The sequence below is a fragment of the Mobula hypostoma genome, unplaced genomic scaffold (genome assembly GCF_963921235.1).
Source record: "Mobula hypostoma unplaced genomic scaffold, sMobHyp1.1 scaffold_36, whole genome shotgun sequence".
NCBI lineage: Eukaryota > Metazoa > Chordata > Chondrichthyes > Myliobatiformes > Myliobatidae > Mobula > Mobula hypostoma.
In genome coordinates this window covers 1,618,063-1,628,165 of record NW_026948187.1, presented here as the reverse complement: position 1 = coordinate 1,628,165, position 10,103 = coordinate 1,618,063, and the positions used below count along the sequence as shown (strand labels likewise).

General features: G+C 44.6%; 1 protein-coding gene across 2 annotated transcripts in view; it reads right to left on the bottom strand.

Moving 5' to 3' along the window:
* LOC134341616 (zinc finger protein 239-like) overlaps nucleotides 1–10,103 on the bottom strand; it is a 618,489-nt gene that overhangs the window by 388,102 nt on the left and 220,284 nt on the right. The gene's annotated exons all lie outside the window — the stretch shown is intronic.

The following is a 10,103-nucleotide window of genomic DNA, read 5'->3' as shown; positions in this document are numbered from 1 at the left end:
CTGGTCACTGGGCATGGGAGGAGTTTCTTCTGCTGCATATTCACCTTTAATGGGACTGGAGTTTAATATTCTGGATCTGAGAAAAATAAATCAGTTCTATTTTAAATTCTGTCTCCGGTACTCAGTGAATTTATAACACAACTACTGTACAGTAGAGAGTCAACTCAGGCTGGCTGGACCCTGCCAGTGATTCAGTTCCATGAGGGTCAATTTAAATCCTCCCTTGTTGTTCCCCTCTCACTCTCCCTGTGGTGATGGGTTCCAAACAGTCACCACTCTGTGGGTGAAGAGGTTTCCCTTGCAGTCTGAAGAAGTCGAGCTGACTGCAGTTCTGTCTTAGATGTTCTTCACCCCTCAAGTCTCTGGGCAGAGGAAGAATGACATTGGTAGTTATCATCCTTATTCACTGCACATTTCCACATTATGGGTCATTTTCCCTGCTTCTCAAAGGTTGTTAGAGAACACCACTGTCCTCTAAAGACTGAAAGCAAAATGGGAAACCATTAGTTGGATGTTCAGTGGAGCAGGGTCAGAAACCAGAGGCAGGTCTGCACAGGGCAGAGTTTGGGGCTCTGGACGATGGTCGGGGTAAGAACGTATGATGAGGAGAAGGGAATCAGCAGCGGGTCGTGGCAACGAAGGACAGAGTAGCAACATTTGGAAGCTGATTGACAGAGAACATTTTTTGGTTGTCTGACTGATGAAAGAAACAATAGCTGTGGTGAGGTGCTCCTCTGGTCGAGGAACATTGTGTGTGTTGGGAATGATTTTATCTATTGAGGGAGTTGTTCCTACTTGTTTATCCTGTAATATTATATCTGGATGGTTATTATGGATTGTCCTATCTGAAATAATGTATTGATTATCACAGAATTTGTCAGATTTTGATTCTGAGACTGGATCAGGATTGAATTTATGGTGCCTTTTTGAAGTGATGGAGGGTATTCATGAGTTTGTATTTTAAAGCAAGATTTTGGTGAATGATATTTGCCACTTGATTGTACCTTTATATGTAATCAGATTAAGTTGAACTGCTGCAGGATCCTGGAATGTGTTGGATTGTGTCTGGTTTCTCTTGGCATTTTCTGTATTATTGCCTAGTTTGTTTGTATTTTCGATTTTTTTTTCCCTTTCGTTAACCACCTTGTCCTGTATTTCTGCAAGGAACCCCTCTGTTTCTGGGAAGAGGTCTCCAACTCTCAGTCAGGTTCTCGATGCTTCCTTGTCACCATCTCGTCTGCTCAGATCGTTGGGATGTCTCCCATGGAGGGTCATACTTCCATAGTGATGATTCATTTTTCTGAGTTGGCCTCTCATTGAAGTTTTCTGGCCTGTATTCCTTATCACGATTGCATACACACACATGGAGTGATGAATCCTGTTCATTTTTGATGAAAGTGTATACTTAGAAGTTTTATCTGACTGTTGTGTGATTTCTTTTTCATGTGTGTTAATTCTCTTCCTCCTTCTGTCCAAGGTAGTGTTAATCTAAGTGGGTTTGAGCGTAAATAGTCTTTTCTAAAGTTCTTACTTATCTTTGTAAATTTTACTGATTGAAGTGGCAGCAAGATATTTTTATTTAAAAAAAAGTCAATGTTGGTATTGATGGAAGTGTTTATTGCCTTTGTTGTATTTGTTAACTATTGAGCTCTGTTTGGCAGGTTTTTTTAAGCGTTGAACTGAATTTTGTCAAAGGTTTTCCTTATTTCGCACTACTTTTTATTGTATTTGCTTGTTGATTTTCCAGATATGTGGGTATCAAGAGTCCCGATGAAGGGTCTTAGCCTGAAATATTGATTCCCATCCATAGATTCTGCCTGACATGCTGAGCTCCTCCAGCACTTTGTGTGTCATTCTCTAGATTTCTAGCATCTGCAGGTCCTCTCGTTTCCCAGATACTTATATGTTTCTTGAAAGAACAAGCCAAGAACAAGCTGGTAGTGGCTTTCTGTGGCTCTGTTGCTAAAATGGTAAATAAAATCATTAGAAAGAGCTGGCATAGGGTTGGAAGGTGTAGAATCTGTGAGTAGAATTAAGGAACAGCAAAAGTAAAAAAAAAATCCCTGATGGGAATTGTATAGAGACCTCCAAACGGTAGCAAGTATGTGGTCCACAAATTACAATGGGAGATAGAAAATGTGTGCCAAAAGGGCACTGTTACAATAGTCATGGGGGATTCTCATGCAGGTGATTAGGAAAATTTGGATGGTGTTGGTCTCAAGAGGAGGAATTCCTAGAATGTCTACAAGATGCTTTTTTAGAGCAGCTCGTTGTTGAGCCCACTTGGGGATCAGCTATTTTGGATTGGGTGTTTTAATGAAGCGGAATTAATTAGGTCAATTAATTTCAAAGAACCCTTAGGGGCAAGTGAGCATAATATGATCAAATTCACCCTGACATTGGAGAAGGAGAAGCTAAAGTCAGATGTCGAAACAAAAAAGGACTAGAGAGGCATGAGAGAAAAACTGGTCAAAATTGATTTGAAAAGAACACGGGCAGGGATGAAAACAGAGCAGCAATGGCTGATAAGAGAATTCAAAGACAACATAAAAACCAAAGAGAGGGCACAGAACAAAAATTACTGGGAAGTTAGAGGATTGGGAAGCTTTGAAAAACCAACAGAATGCAACTAAAATAATTAGGAAGGAAAAGATGGAATACATTGGTGAGTTAGCCAGTAATATTGAAGAGGATACCAAATTTTTCTTCAGGTACATACAGTGTAAAAGAGAGGCGGAAGTGGATATCGGACCATTGAAAAATGATGCTGGAGAGGTAGTAATGGGTTGGGGGTGAAAGGTGATGGCAGATGAACTGAATAAGAATTGTACATCACTCTTATCTGTCGAAGACTCTGGCAGGAATATGGAAGTCCCAGATGTCAGTGGTCAGAATATGCAAAGTTATGTTACTCGGGAGAAGGTTCTTGGGAAACAGAGATGGTCTGAAGGTAAATAGGTCACCTGGATCAGATGGTGTTCACCGCAGAGATCTGAAAGAGGTGACTGAAGAGATGAGGAGCCATTAGCGATGATCTTTCGAGAATCGTTAAGGAAATTATATCCTCAAAAGTCTTTTCCCTCACTACTCCCCCCCTCCCAATTTCACCTATCACCTACCACTTCTTCCACCCCTCTCATCCCCACACTTCTTCCTCTGACGTCTCATATTTTTCTTTCCCCACTCCTGATGAAGGGTCTCAGCCTGAAACGTCGACTGTTTGCTATTTCCAATATATGCTGCCTGGCCTCCTAGATTCCTCCAGCATCTTGTGTATGTGTTGCTTGGATTTCCAGTATCCACAGATTTTATCCTGTTTCTTGATAAAAGCAAAAGCGGGGTCATATAATACAGCAGGAAAATGGTGGGAAGTTGAAGGATTGGAAAGCTTTTACATAACCAACAGGAGACAACTGAAAACAACACACAGGAGAGACAAGATGAATAATTAAGATAAGTGAGCCAATGATATCAAGTATCAAAAGTCCAGATATATAAAGAGTTAAAGGGTGGTAAGAGTTGATGAGTTGTTGTACCACTGGAAGATGATGCTGGTGAGTCACTAACAGAGCAAAGAAACAGCGGCTGAATGTAATAAGTATTTTGTGTCAATCTTCACTGTGTAAGAGACTAGCAGAATAAGACCATAAGAAATAGGAGCAGAATTAGGCCATTCAGCCCCATCGAGTCTGCTCTGCCGTTCTATCAAGGCTGATCCCGGTTCTCACTCAACCCCATGCACCTGCCTCCTCGGCATATCCTGTAATGCCCTGACTGATCAGCAAACTACCAGCTTCTGCCTTAAATGTACCCACAGACTTGGCCCCCACCGCCGTCTGTGTCAGAGAGTTCCTGGTTCTTGGTTCTTGATCCTTCGAAGTATTCCACATGGAATTTAAACTGGAGGTGATGGTGGGGGGGGGACGGTTGGGGGCTTAAGGAGATTTTTCAAGAGTTCCACACATTCACTGCTCTCTGACTAAGTAAAATCCTCCCTAACTACTCTAAAAGCTCAGGTACTTGCGAGGGGAACCATGTGTGACGTCACCTGTGGGGGAGCGCTTGTAATTAAAAACACCTGAATGGACGTTTCTTATGATTTCAGTGGGACAACAACATTAATCCCGGGTTTCATCACTGAATCCAGTGTTGTGAGATGTAAAGTCCCCTGTTATGTGTCCGGCTGTGCCGTGTTGTTGGTGGAGTGGGCAGCGTGGTGTTTGTCTCGATTCAGGTCACAACACCAGAATTGCCAGCGGGGTCCACACACAGTGTATTAGTGAACAGAAAACCTCTCGTCCCTGCAGTCTTTGTCTCCTGGTAAACTCAACACCCTGACAATGTGGATCGTAGATACCCCTTCCTCACTCGCCCCATTTTTGATCCGATATTTCCCCCCCACCCCTCCTTCTCAGTCCTGAAGGAGGGTTCAGCTGGAATTGTTAACCGTCCATAGATGCTGCCCGGTCTGCTGGGTTCCGCCAGCATTTTGTTTGTGTTGCTTTGGATTTCCAGCATCTGCAGACTGGCGGTGCCGCGGCGACCCTCCTGCAAAACGCAGACTCGGTGCAGACCCCAGCCGTCGCCGGTGGTCCTCCTGTACGGGCGGCGGTGAGGAAGGGGCTGATCTCGGGTTTGTGTAAATCGAGGGCCGGTTGCAGTGGGAAATGTTCGAGTACGAGCTCTGTCGGACAGCCAGAGGCTCCGGGCTCTGCGGTCTTGCAGCCCCGATTTTATTTTGCGCTGAGCTGGGATTGTGGAATCAGTTAGTTGTGGGTCCCCTAGCTGGGAATGATGTTATGTCAAACATACTTTTCAGCCCGCCGTCATTTGCAAGCTCGAGGAGTTGATCTTCTTCCCGCGCTGACATGGATGATTCACCGGGAACATTCACAAATGGGTCACGGACCCATTCCTTTGCACGTCTCGGGTCATTTGCGGTGGGGAAGTAATACTCAAATTCTGTTGACAACGAAGATAAGTGATCGCGCACCAGCTGTGAGAGGGACGGTGCAGCCTCAGTCTCCCCCAAAATCCCAGCTAATGTTGGGAACATGTCAAATATGCCCCTGTCCACTCGCCGTCCCCACAGTTCCAGTTTGGCTTTGAAAGCAGACACTCTATCTGCCAACTTGAAGACAGTTGTCACTCTCCCCTGAAGTGACAAATTGAGTTCATTGAGCAGGTTGAAGATGTCACACAGATAAGCGAGTTTTGCTATCCACTCCTTGTCACTGAAATGTGCTGCCAGTGGTGACTTTTTTCCTGAAAGAAATCTTTGTAGCGGCTCGCTTAACTCAAAAACCCTGGCCAGGGCTCTGCCCCTTGATAGCCACCTGACTTCAGTGTGTAAGAGAAGGTGTTTGTGCTCTTCATCCATTTCCTCGCAAAGCCGCTCAAACAGACGTGAGTTAAGGGCTTTTGCTTTGATGTGATTGATAACTTCAACAACGTCACTCAATACGCTGTTAAGATCAGGGGACATTTTTCGGCTAGCCAGCATTTCCCAGTGTGTGACACAGTGTGTAAACTGGCATTCAGGAGCAACCCCTTTGACTCGAGTAGTGAAACCAGACAGCCGTCCAGTCACAGCTGCAGCCCCGTCTGTGCATATTCCAACACAGAATGACCAGTCCAGTTTGCCTGACATGTAGTCATTCAAAGACTTGAATAGTTCTGCCCCAGTTGTGTTAGTTGGCAACGGCAGTGCACACAACATATCCTCGTGCACATCGTCTTGACATATATATCGCACATAAACCAGTAGTATTGCCTTGTTGTCGACATCGGTAGACTCGTCGACCTGGATAACATACCATGGTGACTCGTTAAGCCGTTCCAACAGTTGTGCTTCGATGTCCTCCGCTATGTCATCGATTCTCCTTGAATCTGTGGTAGCTGAAAGAGAAACCTGTGCCATCTTGTTAGCTGCAGCTTCTCCCAACAGTTCACAGCACATGACCTTGGCAGCAGGCAGAATCAATTCTTCACCAACAGTGAAAGGCTTTTTAGCCTTAGCAATCCGGCTAGCCACTAAGTACGACACTCTCAGAGCGGCAGCATTTGTGGAGATGGTGGCTCTCAGCACTTCCTTCTGTCCCACTTGCTCCTGTCCCGCCTGCTCACATTTTTTCCCCACAAAAAACTCAACGGGTTTGTCTTTAAGTGCGGGGTGCTTGGTCTCAAGGTGACGAAGCAGTTTTGAGGGCTTCATTGCCTCATTAGACAGCTTGTCTCCACATATCACACACAGGGGGCTTGGAGCGTGCAAGTCACCGGTCGCAATAAATCCGTATTTTATCTACGACTTGTCGTATTTTCTGTTGCAGGAAGCTTTCTTTTTTTTTGTAGTCTCGGCCTCAGCTGTCTCTGCGTTATCATCATTGCTGGGCCTTTTCTGTCCCCTACCACCTCTTCCAAAGAAACTCCCAAGTGACGTTTGTTGTTTACTCATTGAGTAGTTGTAGGGCCTATGGAAAGAGATGGGGAAATATATCTGCCAACTAACCAAAATTTTCTAGCATTACATTCACAGGTACGACAGGCTTACAAGGAACAGAACTACCCCGCAGAGAGGAGTGACTATCCCACCATAAAACCTGGGAATTTTGTCCTGATCAAGAACTGGAATTGAGGGAAACTCGGAGCTTGGTGGAGAGGACCATATCAAGTGTTACTGACCACCCCCATGCTGTGAAACTGAAGGGGCAATCTCGGGGGATACATCGAAGAGATTACAAACTTGTTACTGCAGGAACTGAGTAGAAGGACTCTCTCGGACTAAAGGAAAATGTATTGGTTGACAGTGGTGTTCGTGTTTATGTCTTTGAGAGGGCTCACCCCAGCATCCGGGGGCCCCCGTGTTAACACCTTTCTGTCTCTCTGTCACACCTATGCCAAACAGGTAGAACTAGGGGCCTGCTGGGTTTTGTAATATTGATGTGACCCTGACACCGGTGTAGATTGAACAACCAACGTTTATTCACCAGACTTCCATTTTTTTTAAACCCTTTTTTCACGCCCTGATGTCATATGCACTCTGATACTACGAATACTCACACAATACATTACATCGCCCTTCTCAAGATTTTTTTTACAACACTGTGAATTACCAAAACAATGCCTCTAGGTACGCCCTTCTTACAGTGCAACAACTATGACATAAACTAAAAAAAATCTTACCTTGTACTGTATTCTGCATTGTATTTTACAATACTAACAGCAGTGTATTTTCTTTTACTAACATAGACTAATAAACCTTTTATTTCACACCTTGGAACTTATGACATGTGTGACTTTGCCTCACACTGTACGTGTAGTCTCTGTATCTAGCTGAAAGTTTGACTTGTCTCCCAGACCGTGTGTGATACAACTGTGACTGTGCTTGACCTTCATCCGTGTCAGTCTCTCGAGTGACCTCTGTGTCTTTGGGGTCTGCATCACGCTTGGTGTCGTTTGTTTCCATGTCTGTATCTGTGGAAATGTCCTGTGCATCTGTACGTGGAAACTCCCTCTCGCCTGTCTTCAGCAGATGCTTCCTGTTCCTCCTGTAGACTCTTCCATCTGGCATGCGAACTATGAAGGATCTTGGTTGCTGATGTCTGTTCACAACCACAGCTGGTTGCCAAGTGTCTCCTCTCTGTATTCTGACATTTTCACCTGTATGTAGATCTGGCAACTGTGTTGTATGTCTGTCACAGTAGCTCTTTTGCTTTATTTGCTTGTACTTTTGCTTGTCATGTACTTGAGCATTACCTTCAGGGGTCAGTAGAGTTGTGGATGTTGGCAGTTTGGACTTCAGACGACGTCCCATCAACAGCTGCACAGGAGAGAACCCCACACCCTCGATCGGTGTGTTGCGGTATTCAAGCAGAGCAATGTAAGGGTCACCGTTGCTGCTTTGTGCCTTCTTGAGCATGATCTTGACAGTTTGTACAGTTCTCTCTGCTTGTCCATTAGACTGAGCGTGCCCTGGACTGGAAGTAACATGTTGAAATTCCCAGCTTTCTGAGAACCCTCTGAACTCACCACTGGCATATCGTGGACCATTGTCACTAACGACAATATCAGGAATCCCATGTCTTGTGAATGTTGACTTCATTGCGGTAATGACACCTCGACTGGACGTGTCACTTAACTTGGTGATCTCCGGATATGTTGAATAGTAGTCCACACAAAGCAGATATTCTTTACCATTGTAGTGAAAGAGATCTGTGCCAATCTTCTCCCATGGTCTTCCTGGTAGTGGGTGGGGAAGCAGAGGCTCTCTTGGATTGCTGTTTTTGTTTTCATTACAAACAGCACACTGAGACACAATGTCTTCTATCTGAGTTGACATGCCTGGCCAATAGAGAATGTCCCTTGCTCTTTCTTTACATTTCACTATCCCCAGGTGTGACTCATGAATTCTGTTGAGCATTTCCTGTCTCATTTGGTTTGGTACGATGAGTTTTGCCGTTTTGAACATTAGTCCTGATGCATAGCTGATTTCCTCTTTAAATGTCCAGTATTTCTGCATTTCCTTTGGAACATCTTTTCTTTCTGTTGGCCATCCATTGATTGTAATGTCTCTTAGTATTTGCATTTCAGGGTCATCTGCAGTCGCTTTCCTGAACATGTTCAACTTCTCCTCAGAGATGGGTAGCTGAAGTGTAACCCAGTTGACCTCCAGCTCTCTTCCTAGCAACTCTTCCTTTTGCTCTTTGAGGTAAGCACAGCTCAAAGCATCAGCGATGTACAGTTCTTTTCCTGGCTTATAGGTGACTGTGAGAGTATACCTCTGTAGCCTGAGAAGCATCCTTTACAGTCTCATAGGAGCTTGGTGGAGTTGCTTTTTGAAGATGCTCTCAAGTGGTTTGTGATCACTCTCAACCTGGATTTCTTTGCCATATACATATTGGTGGAACTTCTCACACCCATAAACTATGGCGAGTAATTCCTTCTCGATTTGAGCATATCGGCGTTGGCAGTCTGTAAGTGCTCATGATCCATACGCCACAGGCCTCCCATCCTGCAGTATAACAGCTCCTATTCCTTCCAAACTGGCATCCACAGACATCGTCACTGGTTTATCAACATCATAGAACTTGAGTGCTGGTGCATTGATAACCAACTGCTTCAATGTGTCAAAACTTTTCTTTTGTTTGTCTTCCCAATGCCATTCAGTGTTGCTCTCTAGTAGCTTTCGGAGTGGAGCTCTGACCTTTGATAAGTTGGGAATGAATTTGGCAAGATACTGTATCATGCCCATGAACCTCAATAGTTCTTGCTTGTCTTTGGGTGGTGGTAGCTGTACCACAGCTCTGACCTTTTCATCACCTGGTTTTAGCCCATCAGCACTGAGCACATGACCTATGTATTTGATCTCTGTAGTTCTGATCTTACATTTACTTTTGTTCAGTTTTACGTTGTACTCACGTGCTCTCTCCAGGAGCTTCCTCAGTCTCTGATCATGTTCCTCAATTGTGTCACCCCATATCTGCAAATCATCAATGATGTTGACCACCCCGTCCAGGCCTTCAATCATTTGAGCCACGGATCTCTGGAATACCTCTGATGCAGAAGAAATCCCAAAGGGTAGACGCAGGAAACGATATCTCCCTGTGGGCGTGTTGAAAGTGCATAACTTGGAACTTTCTTCATCCAGCTTGATCTGCCAGAAGCCTTGATTTGCGTCTAATACTGAAAAGTATTTTGCATTAGGCATGCGGGAGACAATCTCTTCAACCGTGAGCAGCGGATAGTGCTCTCTTTTGATGGCACGGTTGAGATCTGGTGGATCCATGCAAATCCTCGTCTATTTTTCTGTGACCCTGTCACCATACTATTCACCCAGTCGGTCGGTTCTATTTGTCTTGTTATGACCCCCATCTGTTCCATTCTGTGTAGTTCCTCCACTACTCGATCCCCGAGACCTGCTGGAATCTTTCTCGGGGCATGCATGACTAGTGCAATAGTTGAATCAATCTGGATATGGTCTTTCCCTGGTAAACATCCGAATCTAGAAAACAAGTCATCAAAGTCTTTGAGAATGTCATTTTATTTTTCAACACCATAGATTTGCTTCACCAGGCCTAGCTTTGTGCATGTTGCTTTGCCCAGTA